Raw genomic sequence first — 12,380 nt, 5'->3', positions numbered from 1 at the left:
CCGGCTCCGGTGACGTCACCCCCCGCCCCCCGCCTCCCCCCCAGCCCGGCGATGGAGCCTGGCTAATGCCGGTGTGTGTCGCGCCCGCCCGCCCCGCGCTCCCCCCGCCCCCCGCCGATGCCTGGGCTCGGCGGCGCCCGCCCGGCCGCCCCGCTGCGCCGCCCGCCCCGCCCGCCCCGCGCTCGCCGCCGGGGCCGGGGCCTCCGCCGGACCGCGCCGAGCCGAGCCGCCACGGCGGCCCGGGGACCTGCCGCGGGTGAGTGCCCAGCGCCCGGGGAGGGTCCCGCGCCCCCCGCTTCGCCTCGCCGCCGCGGTCCCGCCCGCGCCCCCCGCCCGCTCCGCCGTCCCGCCGAGCCCGGGCAGGTGCGGGGCCCACCCGGGGGTCGGGACACGCGTGTGTGGCCGTGTGGCCGTGCCCCCGCGCCGCCGCCCAGCCCTGCCGCCGGCCGGGGAGCCGGTGGGCTGGGCTGCCCTTCGCTGCGGGCGGCTTGCCAGCGATTAAAATTTCAATTAAGATAAATTCAATTAAAAATGGTCCGGCCCGGCCGCGCCGGGAGCTCTGCGTGGGGCTGCCCGGGACCCGGCCGCCTCTCCCGCGGGCCGGTCTCGAGTGGATTTTTCCTTTACCCTGGGTCTGTGGGGAAGGAGAGTCCCTTTCTCCAGCCCTCGCTGGCCGCTGGCTAGGGGGCGGCTGGCCCCACTCGTGTCACCGGGGGTTGGTCACGGGTGGGTCGTGGGGGTTTCGTGGCTCCCGGTGTTGTAGGGGTGGTGGGTCTGGGTGCCTGGCCTTGGGGCAGAGCGGGGTGCGAGCAGGCGGCCTCTCCCCCTCGGCGCAGGTGGGGACACCGGCTGCTGCTAAGTGACGTGCCCGGGGCCGCGCAGGGACTCTGTGGCGGAGCCGGGACCGAGCCCCACGTCGCTCCGTCCTGGTTTCCCGTGGGACGCTCCCCGCCCTGGCTGGGGCCGCGGTGCCACCTCGGGCTGCCGGGGTAAAGTCCTGCCCGGCTGTGCCGGCTCCGTCAGGGCTCCGGGCGCGGGGCCAGGGCCGAGGTGGGGAGCGGCTGGGGAGGGGGACGCGGGCGGGGGGCGCCGTGCACCCCTCGGGCATCGCCTGCGCGGGCGGCCGGCTGGCCGGGCGGGTGGTGGCACGGCTCGGCTGGGGGCTCTGAGCTCGGTCCTCTGGTTCAGGGCGTGCTGAGCCTGTGCCCTCACAACTCAAGCCATACGGTTTTTCTGAGGGCTCCTCTTCTATTCGGGTACCAAGGTGGGAAGGTTTTGGGGGAGAGGCAGGTGATGGGTCTGCCTGGGCCCACCGACGTACCGAGGAGGGGGAAAAACCCCCATGTAGAAATGCTTTTTGAGCTGTTTTCCCACTTCTGCTCTAAGGCTCTGCCCGGCCGTGGGCTCCCCCTCGGCAGCAGGGAGGGTTTTGCTGCCCTTCTTCCGGAGCACCTACTCTGGCTGCAGCCCCCTGCCCAGGGTCACAGCATCCTGAGGAACGGTTCCCCACAGGTGGGAAGCCAGAATAAGCTGTTCCAGAAAACGAAGTAAACTTCTGAACTAATTTCTCTTGAAGAGATGAGGAGAAAAACAAAACCAAACCCACCCAGAAGATCAGAAGCATTTTATTTACTGTAGAAGAAAACAGCAATTTAATGATAACTTCTATTAACTAGGTTGGGTCTGTGACCTTGATGTGTTTTACAACTCGGGATGCGTAGCTGAGAAGAGGGAGCAGACTGTTGCAGTCTGTTTATTGTTTCCTCTTAGTTCATCCCAGCAGCTCGCAGCACACGTATGCCCACACAGTTTCGGAGTCCTGACCCACCTTTGGGGGTGGGAAAGAGGAGGCTGTTTGGTTGCATTTTGCTTCAGATACAGCCTAATCTGTAGCTTGTGTTAATTGTATTATAGATGGGTCGGGGTTTAGCATAGGTTTTCCTGACAGGGCTCAGCCTCCGCAATTCTTGCTACCGTAAGAAAGCCGTAGTAACTTGAAGCCCCAAAGTCGCTCGCAGGAGCACATCTCTATCAATACAATCCTTGTTGCAAAGCCAAGCAAAACCAGCCCCGTGGGGGCTGCTGGCTTTCATCGGGGAAATGCAAGGACCGATGCAGGCAGTGCTGACAGCCCGGAGCGGGGAAGTCTGGAGCAGGTGAGCTGGGCTGGTAGTAAGAGCCATCTGGGTTGTTGTCAGCTGGGGAGGAGGTTTAAACTGCAGTATGGTTCTGGTTCTCCTTTATACAAATGTGTCCCCTTGCTCTGCAGGAAGGTTTTCCTTCTATTTAGACCTCCTCTTCCTCCTCTCCAAAAATGTGGTGCTCTTGTGTATGCAAGCTTTATCATCCGTCTCGGTTACTATGGTGTTACTATGTAAAAGCAGCTCATCTCCTAGCTCCTGACAGTATCTACAACTTGGGTTTACAGGCCAACCGGGGGACGCGGGTCTGCGTCTGTCCCTTGTCAAGCCTTTCCCTGTCTGTGCGGTGGGACGGGTCCGGAGGCAGCATCGTTTGCAGGGCAGGGCCGTGGCTCGGTCCCATGGGAGCCTCCTCCGGGTTACCGGGCACGAGGACCTGGTGCTCTGTGCGAGGCTGTCACACAGGTCCCTTGCTGTTTCGGAATGTGGGGCAGGGTCCTGGGCAGTGGGGAACCCTGCAAGACCCGCTCCTGTTACCCACTGCGGGGATGGGGCTGCCAGCTCCCAGCTGAACACAGGGCATTAGCTCCCCCAGAAAACTGGTGGGAGCAGAAATGAATAATTGAGGGTCTGTGGAAATCTGTGCAAACAAAAGGCAGAAGGTGGGAGCAGACATGTCCCACCACACCACTGTCCTGCTCAACCCCCCCGGCTTGTGCAAGCAAACCTGCATGGGCTAGCATGTCGCTGCCCACGGGCCCTTTGCTGCTTCCCATCTCCTGATAATGTGGCAGTATTTTTATTATTTTGTCTTTTTCGACCTGATTTGTGTGTAAAAAAGCATGAGGGAGATTCACCCCGTGGAGGGGTCCTTGGTTTGCTCATGGTTAATGTAAGTTGCTGTCACCTTTGTTCTTGCGTGGAGCTGCCACCTCCCTGCCATAGAGAGATTTGCTTGGAGGAGCCAGAGCCCCGCGCCAGGTCCAGGTGCCCCCACCCTGCTCGTCCTAAGGATGTTTTGCCCCATGCAGATTCCGAATCACTCTGAGGTGCCTCTCTCTTTGCGTGAGCGAAATAGGAGCCCAGGGTGATTATGTTTGTAGCTTCGGCACCTGTTCCAGGTGGAAGGAGCCTAGACCTGCTAAGGAGGCTAACTGGGAGAAGATCCTGCTTGCTGGTCTTTGTGCTGAAGGTCTGCAGCATCTCTCCCACTTGCAGCTGTGCTGGGTTTTCTGCTTTGTTGAGTAGGCGAGGGGTGATGTTTCTAATTAAAAAGAAAAAAAAAAGTCTTGTATTTCTCCCCTTTGTTTGTTTGTTTTTTCTCTCTCTTCCCCCCCCCCCCCCCCCCCCGAACAAATATTCTAAATAACAATGCTTAAAATGAAAGCTAAGTGAGTTTGCGTGAAGTGAAGTCACTGGAGAAGCCCTGATCGGATGAGGACTGCGGTGGAGTTAGAGGAGCTGGTGATGACACATGGCACAAGAGCGGAGCCGGAGCAGTTGGGTTGTCACCAGATGCAGTCGCAGCCATGGCTCATCCCGGCGTGGAGGGTGTGCTCGAGCCTTTCAAAGGCTTCGTGGTTTCTCCTCCCTCTCCCCTTTCAGAACAACACTGTGTGAGGGTGCCCGGTCCTTTTCATACATGTGTCATCAGGGGACATTTAACTGAACTCCTTTTTTATCTGTGTGCTCTCTGCTCCTTATTCCTATTTATTTTTAACTTTTTTGAGAAATAGAAAAATTGGAGGATGAACCTTCTAAACTGTACGTTCAGTTGCAGTGATGGCTTTTGTCATGTCCTCCTACTGAAGGCGAGTGCTGCCCTCGCCACTCCAGCCAGGCCCCCCATGTGTTTTAGCACTTGGCAGAGGAAAAAAAATGAAATAAAATAGCATGGTGTTAAGGTTGCAAAAGTTTCCATTATAGCTCCACCCAAACGCTCCTGCTCAGTAATGCTCAGAAAATTCGGACTGGGTGATGGGGCTTCCCTGCCTGCTGGGTGGCTCAAGGGGAAGGGGAAGAGCTTTTTGGGTTTTTTTTCTTTTAACGCAGACATGCTCGAGAGGGTCACATCGGGAGCAGGGTGGGGAGTGAGCCCTGGCATTTGGCCGGCAGAATGTCCTTAATAAAGAGCCTGGGTGGGACAGGTTTAAATAGCGTGCACTTAAAAAATCACTGAGGCAAGAGGCAGATGAATCAGTTGAAAGGGGCTTCCAGCAAGGCGAGGTGGCTCTCTGCTATGTGCATTGGTGTCTTTCAACTCTTCCTCTCCTAAATAGGTGCCTTGATGTTGTTTTCAGGCTGACTTTTTGGTCCTACTGGCGTAAAGGAGATCAGTTTGCTCCGTGAGAAGGATGGGAAGGGAGCTCGTTGCACCTGGAGCCCAGCTTGGCGTGCGGGATGCTTGCGCATGCTCTGCTCTCATGCTTTGATAAATAAAGAGGTTTTCATGGAACTTATAAAAACTTCTCTTTTGGAAATAGGTCAAGCAAATATTTATTTCCCTAAGGTGTCATGCCAGTACTGCACAAATACTTGACTGGGTAGTCATTTTATTTTTCCCTGCTTTGTTTCTTTTTAAGCATATTCTGTGTTTTTTTTCCAGTGGCGTAGACACGCACATTAATAATTGTATGTAATCGGTCTCTCTTTCCATCTGGAATTTGTGCATCTCCTATGGGCTCATGCTCTAAATCAGAAGCTGTGACACTTTTTTCTTTATATCCAGGTGCTTATCAGAAAGCTGGGGAGATATTTTTTTGTTCTCCTGAGGAGTTCAGGTCAGCAGTGGGATCGAAACCACCTAAATCAATTTAAAAATGAAATTCCCAGAATACACCAAGTCTTAACAAAGTGGTCATACTGGTCGTTCGCTATCCTGTCCTGCAGCCCCAGCCATGGTGTTGCTGGTGTCCCTCTGGAAAGTAAATCCAGCGGTTGGGTTGTCCCACCGAAGGAGAGCGTGGTTCCTGCCAAAAGCTTTGCCTTGCTGTCTGATGGATCTTGTTCTTCTGTCTTCCCCAAATAAGAATGGTCAGTATCCGCCTTGAAAGAGGGATTGAAACTTCTTGTCTGTATTTAAAATGGTAAAAATAAAGACTTTCATTTAAGAGGACCAAAATTAGGCTTGAGGTCCTGGATACTTGATCCTGTAGCTCTTTATCTCCAGAACTCCTCAGTGTAGGAGTAACAAGGGTCTTTGCTATGGCACACTGGAGTACTTGGAGCATACTTGGCGTAAGAGGATGTTCGAGATGAGGGTGTCTTGGATGCTTTCTGATTTGCAGCATATTTAATGAACTGAAGCCTTGGGTGTGTGTGTTAAGGATCCAACCATATCGCTGACTCCTGTGCTTGTGCTCAGGGCAGGTTTCAATGGCTGGAGACCTTCCTGGTGGTTCCAGGTCCTGCCCTGGGACACCGATAGCACAAGGACCATTTCAGCCTCTGATGCCAGCTGATGCACTGGGCTTTCTCTTGCCGCCTGCATTGTGCCTTCTGGCTCTGGTCACCCTGGTAGAGGTGGTCACCTCTAAAGCAGCACCTCGAGCGCAGTGCTCGGTGGCTTTGGAGACCTTGAAGGGTTGGATGTGACACCAATGGGGCTTCTTGATGTGTGTTTTTTCACAGCCCTGGCAAGACGGGTGCATTTGCTCTTTGCATTAAGGTTAATTGGCTCTTAACATGTGTTCCTAGTTGTAGGGTGGTCATTAGAGAGTGACAAGTTATCCTGGAGCGTGTGCAGGAGGTTATGTGAGCCTGTTGTGTGTTGTGCTTTGGTTTGTTAAGCAGGATATAAAAACACATTCCTTTTCTGAAATGTATCCTGCTCTTTCTTTCTTTCTTTGCTAGGAATCATTTCCATGTCGGAAATATTTAAGACAAGGGGAGTGTCTGCTTTAGAGAGGCAGAGCTAATTTAAAACCAAAAATCTGGGCGCAGCCCCCCTCACCCGTGCTAGCAGAGGGGAAGCAGACTTGTGGTCTGGCCTTGGAGCAAGCAGATGAATGTGAATATTTCATTAAGACCATAATCCACCTGTTAGGCTCTGCTCCTCCGGTCATGTGTGTACCGTGAAGTGCAGCGAATATTTTAAATAGCAGCCTGCACTCCCTGCTCCAGTGTCTGGCATTTTCATGCTTTGCAGGCAGGAAAGATGGAAACGGAGGGTGATGTAGCAACCACGGCAGGTTTGCAGGTCCTTTGCTTTTAGCTTTTTCCCCTCTGTTGTTGATGTTTCAGTGGTGTGGTGTCGCCCAGCTCACCCAGCCAGGATTTGCAGTGCTGAGCCGGGTTTGCTCTGCCGCGTGCCGGCACTGTTTCTGGAGGTTGGAAATTTGGTCCTGGCCATCATGGTAGTGCTTATAAAAGCACTAGAAATGAAGGTGCTTTGGAGGAGGCATCCTCGGAGCCAGTATACTGGGGTTAACTGTGCAGAGCCCTCTCCTGTGGATAGTCACTGCTGTGTCCACCCGCACCTAACCCTTTGCCGAGCTCCATTTGCTGCTCCGTGCTCTCCTAATTTTGCCAGCATCCTCTTCTTGCCGGGCTGCCTGTCTGGATCGCAGCAAGCCCCTGATCCCCTTCTGCCTTAATTTAGGAGTGCTGGCTTGGCCGCCCCCCAGCCCTTAGGAGGTTGGTGGTTTCCCGGGCAGACGCCCACATGCCCCCCACGAGGACCCTGCTTCTCGGGGGCTGCGCTCCCCAGCATCCAGCCTGGAGCTGGGCTCCTCCAGCCTCCCTGTCCGGGGGGGCTGCAGCTCTGGCTGTGCCTGCCTGCACCAAAACTCCTGCTTGTGGCGGGGAAAGCTGAAGGCAGCTGCCTGTCCTGCCCACCCGGGGGGTCGCTTGGGCTGAGCTGGGTCTCTGGGGGTACCTGTGATGGTGGCAAAATAAACCACAGCGCGAGCAACCCTGGTACCCTGCCTGGCCTCGCTGCCAGCCTGTGCTGCTGCTGTGTTAAGCCTGTTCTTCAGATGTGATTTTTCAATCGTATTTTCTGCTCTGGGGATTCCTGCATGTTTTCTGGGGTGGTGTTGATTCCCTTCGGCATTGCAGGATATTTGCTTTTCTTGTCACCTTCCGAGGAGGCCTCAGAGCAGCTTGTGGGTGCCCAGCAGTGGGTGGGGAGCAGGAGACTGGGCTGCTTAAAGAAACTTTAAGGCTTTGACACTCCTACTTTGATCTCTGGCACGTAGGTTAGGTTTTGGTGGTGTTGGTTTTTTTTTTTTCTTTTTTTTTTTTTTTTTTTTTTTTAATTGTAGTTTTCATGGGCCAGTTGGAGAGCTGAGAGGGTGGGGGTGAGAAGGAGCCCTTGCTTTCAGGGGTGACCACCAAACAAACAGCCCTGCAGGGCCAACACAAAGTCCTTTGTGTGCTCAGAGCCCTGCTGTTGATGGTACTGGCATATGTGCTTGCCCAGGTGAAATGAGTAAATAAGTAGTAAGTGAAATAAGTAGTATTTAAGAGTCACATAGCAAAATTAGGGATCTCTTGCGCTGGGTACCTCTGAAAGACGGTCTCCATCAGGGACTTACACTTGGCTGGTAGACCTGATAGCTGGAGAAAGTGGTTCTTGCCAGCAGGCGTTGTGGATTGCTGTTGCTCTGTCCCTCACACTCTTCTGGGGTGGGGACAAAGCCACCCAAGTCCATCAGAGCTGCTGACAGGACAGGGGCCAGCATGGCACGCATGTGCCATCGCCACCTCTGCTCCCTGCTCTGGCGGACCCCAGCTCCCACCGCAGCACAGGCGTTCCAGTGTGGCTGGAGCCCTGGGCTTGGGTATGGGGCCTTATTGCCCACCTGTGGGCAGGTTTTCCTTCTTAATTAGAAACGTGGGCCAAGTGGAGGAGGGTACGGTCAGTGTGAGGCAGCGGAGGATGGGATGAACAACAGAGGTATTGATGTATGTGGAAGGGTTGCATTGCCTTCCCAAAATGTCTGCTCCTGAGACGTTGCTGCTCTGCCCCTTAACGCTCAGAAACGCTGCGTCGTGCGTCTGTGCTGCCAGGGTTGAGTTTTTCAGGTCCTTGTAGGCATGAGACTTGGAAGAAAATAAAAAAAAAAATGTTGCATTTAAAATGTCATTGATTTCTTTTTTTTTTTTTTTGGTATTTTTCTTGTAATTTAATCAATTCCCTACTGTGTTGTAAATTCCAAATGTGAATGGGAAATAATCCCACCAGTACAATAATTAGCATGTAACCAGCAGATGAAGAAAACCCAGACTGCTGAGCTGATTGGTGAATGCTGACTATTTTCCGAATTAATTTCAATAATCACATCTCCCATTTAAAAAGAAGGCAGGGCAGGGAGGAAGTCTTAAATTTCCCTCAAGCTCAATGTAGCAAAAAATGGTATGTGCAGTGTAGCTGTTCTCCATGTGATTATAAAAAAGAGATGAGGGAGGTTCTTGAAACTGAATTTAGATACAAAGTATTGTATTGCTAATTTTGCAACTGAAAAGCCACTGAAATTGAGCTTCTTGGGGGGAGGGGGATGTAGGGGGGTTGAGAATAGAAATTGTAAGTCAAATATCTAATTTTTTGTAGGTGTGTGACAGTAAATAGTCTAGTGGAAGAGGAACATATTCCCTTGCAGTGGTGCTTTGCTTCAGGATGCAAAAATAAGCCCACTGGAGGCTGTTAATAGTGAAATTTGTTTCTGTGTTTACCGTGCATCCATTCAGCTCCCAAATACGTTCTTGTTGTGCTTTGAAGGGATGGATGGAAGTCGGCATTTGGGAAGGGGTGACTTCAGAGCATGCCAGAGCTGGGCACCCTCTTACCACAGGGATCTGCGGATGTTTTCTGCCCTGCCTTCCTCCACTGCTTTTTTTGGGCCAGTTCTGCCCCAAAGGTGGGTGGTTGGAGAAATCCCCTCTCTGCCGTGATGCCTCCATGTTGTCATGTCCAGACAGCACCGGGAAAGGTCACCTCTGCAGAGCTGTACCTGGCAGCTGGTGTAATTACGCACCTGAATTCACATTCACTATTAGCAGAGATGATTTTATCTCCTAATGATGTTTTTCCCCTCCTAGAGCAGCTTTGGTCATCTAGCCATGGCCACCTTGCCCTCAGGGCTTATTTTTCCAGCAGGAAAGCACAGATGCTGCTGCTACCAGGTGTTGAACCAGAGCATCACTTCAGAGATGCTTTTTCGTTCTAGTTTAGACTTAATTTCAGCAACATTTACTAAGTTGTGGTATAGCTCGGTGCTTGTAGGCCTAAAACTACTTTATTTAGAAATTCAGAGGATGGTCTGCTGTAGCCCTGACCCTACAAGTGTTGCATACGAGCTACCACACTGTGCTGCAAAGGCGAGAAATCCCGGTGCGTTTGATGGAGCAGTCTTTTTATGAAGGTGTTTGCAGGATTTGGGCAGCTGAAGGTGCCTGCAATGTGAAATGCTCACTGTGGCATGAAGCCGGTGATCTGATGTGCCCCCTGGTTTTGGCTGCCCAGGGTCACCCCATGGTGTGACAGCCAGGAGGGAGACCAGGTCCCAGAGAGCATCCCTGGTGTGTGGCTCTCTGCTCTTCTCCCTCCCAAAGGCTCAGGGTATGGTGACGTTGTCAGATGTTATTTAAAAAAAAAGTCAGGCCAGTCCAAGTGCTTTGAAATGGTATTTATTATTTTATAAATTCAAGCCCAGCACTCTGTGGGAAGGTATGCAAGCGGATCGCTACGGTATTTTCTTTGCATATTTTCCTCATATTAGAGACAGTCTCGAAGAAGTATCACATTGTTTCATTTCCCCTCCACACTTCATGTTTTTCTAAAAATAAAAGCTAATGTCAACAATCCTACAATAACGAATGACTGAACGTGCACGTCCTGCACCCGATTAAATTTTTTTTTTTTTTTGGGTGAAAAGCAAGATTTAGCTGGTATCACATTTTTATCCATAGTTCATAATACGTCTTTTAAACCACCTCACTGATGGCTTTTTCTTTTTGCCTTTTTAAAATGACATTAATCAAGTTAGAGGCTGAAAACATTCTCGCAAAGCAGAGACCAAGAAAAGTCACTTGAGGTGAGTAAACAAGTTGGCTTTTTTTTTTTTTTTTTTTTTTAGTGAAAGCCAAATGTCCGGCTGCTGCTACGTGTGTTAAGGGTACCTTAAATACAGGGTGTCCTTCAGTGCTGACAGACATCCCAAACACCTTTTATAATAAACCTCTAATTATAGCTTAGCGACTCCATAGGTTCTCTGGATCAACTTGGGAATATTGCACTGGAAACCAGGGAGAATATTTATATTTTCTGCAACTGATGGGTGATCCAGTTTTAGAGCTGGACCTGGTGAGCATGGTATTTAGTGATGTATTTATAGAGGAATATAGAGCTGTGCTTGCTGCTGCATAATACAATGTTGGGGTTAAACTCTGCATTTTGGGAAATACTTCCCAAATGCGTTGGTGTGGATTCCCAAATCCAGACTCCAGCTGAGCTGGTTGGAAAAAGGTTTGGCTGGTGGCCAGCTCCTGTAGCCCATCACTATCTCCTGACATCTGACACTTGGATCAAAGCCCAGCACTCAGAACCAGGGACTTCAGTGAAAATCTTGGCTTTTTAAAGAAAAAAAGACCTCTGGAGCATCGCAGTGACTGAGAAAAGCTGGAGAATGGGAATTCTTGGGCAGAGAGGGGTAGGGAGGTGCCTCTTCTTACCACCCCGCGTTAGCCTGGTTATTTCCCAGTGTCCCAGACTGAAAGCCAGTGTTGTGGTGTTTGGGGCTTGACTTATGGTTTTAGAAGTTGGCATGGCTGATACTGGCAAGTTGATTCTTTTCTCCTCTGTTTATTTGTTTCTTCCCCCCTTCATTTTAATACTGTCTCCTGGGAGATTCCAGCTGAAATCTATTCATTGCCGAGATGTTTCTTTTCCCTTGTGCCATGGATGCTGGGTCCAGTTTGGCTGCGGTTTTTGCTTCTGGCACAGATGAGAAGAGCAGCAAGACAGAAGAGCTATGCTTGCTGCTGGGTGCGTGTGCATACATCCTTGTAAAGATACCCTATAGATGTCACACACTTGTTGTGGGCTCAGTCCCGCTTCCACAGAAACAGCAAAGCTCTTCGTCCATATCACCGGGGCTTGTCCTCCTCCATCAGGACCTGTGCATCCCCTGGGCTTTGATGGACCTGCCTTGCTGCACTGCTGAATCAGTGAGGGGGTTTATTTCCATTTATATTTCCCTTACAAGCTTATGTTAGAGGTTTGTGAGACAGCTGATCTGATCTCATGCTGAGGGATAACAGCAGAAAGCTTGCTGCTAGCTCAGAAGCTCTGGGAGAGGTCTGGATGTACTAAGGGATAGGGAGAGACCGCAGGGGCAAGGAGAGGGAGATGGGGGGTGAGCGAGAGCAGAGCAAGACCTCCTGCTTTTTTTTTTTTTTTTTTTTTTTGCCAGGGTTAAGTGACTAGATCATGGACACGTACCCTGTCTAGGCAAGCAAAGCATCTGTGTTCAGCCGAGCTCCAAAGCTTCCAGCCCCGCAGGAGCTCCATGGCTCTGCTCCCGCACGTGTAGTTGAGCACTGGCTGCAAGTGCAGCGGCGCTGGGGACAGCCGCTCTCTCCCCTGCCTTTGCAAAAACCGTTGGTTCTGATGGTGCTTCCAGGGCTGAAGTTCACAGTGTTGTTACCCCCAGAAATATTCAGAAGTCACCAGTGAGACACTGCAAAATCCTGAAGCTGGACCAAATCAGGTGATAATCCAGCAAAGGTTCCTTCTGCTTGGACATCAGTTCTTGAAAGTCTGGATCACGTTGCACTCCTGCTTGAGAGTGTTTTTCCAGAATTGTGTCTAGACACTTACTGTTTTGTTTCCCCCCCCCCTGAAATCTGAGGTTCTCATGACCCCAAGAGCTGAACCCTCTCCTAGCTGATACTCCCAGCAAGAGCATCTTTTCTCTCTCCAAATATGTTGAAGCTTATGATAAAATTGTGAGGCTTTGGCAATGCCAGTTTGGGTGCTCTCTGTGTGCCAAACCCTGCTGAATACATCTTTTATCAGAGATTTGTAACAGTAGCTGTTGGAGGGGGGAGCTTCACGGGAGAAGTGCTTTCAGAAGAATGCTTTTATAAAGGAACACTGTCCTGCAAAAAAAAAAAAAAAAAAAAAAAAAATGCCTTGCAGGCGAAAAAAAACCCTCAAGCCCAACATTTTGCTTGTGTTCACGTTGTAAAATTTGCCCATTAATTTGGGTGAATAAGGTTTTGCTTCCATTTCTAGAC

The 12,380-nt window shown here is 51.3% G+C and overlaps 1 protein-coding gene across 4 annotated transcripts in view; it reads left to right on the top strand.

Annotated features, from left to right (window-relative positions):
- The first annotated feature begins 81 nt into the window (after positions 1 to 81).
- The window catches only part of ZHX3 (zinc fingers and homeoboxes 3), a 51,417-nt gene continuing 39,118 nt past the window's right edge, over positions 82 to 12,380 (top strand). Inside the window, exon 1 of one of the 4 annotated variants that reach the window (XM_080406000.1) lies at positions 82 to 256. The gene's annotated coding sequence lies outside the window, so the exon portion shown is untranslated. The other 3 variants (XM_080406004.1, XM_080406003.1, XM_080406002.1) reach the window with 3 other exon arrangements.

This window comes from Falco punctatus (genome assembly GCF_963210335.1).
Source record: "Falco punctatus genome assembly, chromosome: 10".
NCBI classification, from domain to species: Eukaryota; Metazoa; Chordata; class Aves; order Falconiformes; family Falconidae; genus Falco; species Falco punctatus.
This window is presented reverse-complemented; position numbering and strand designations above follow the sequence as displayed.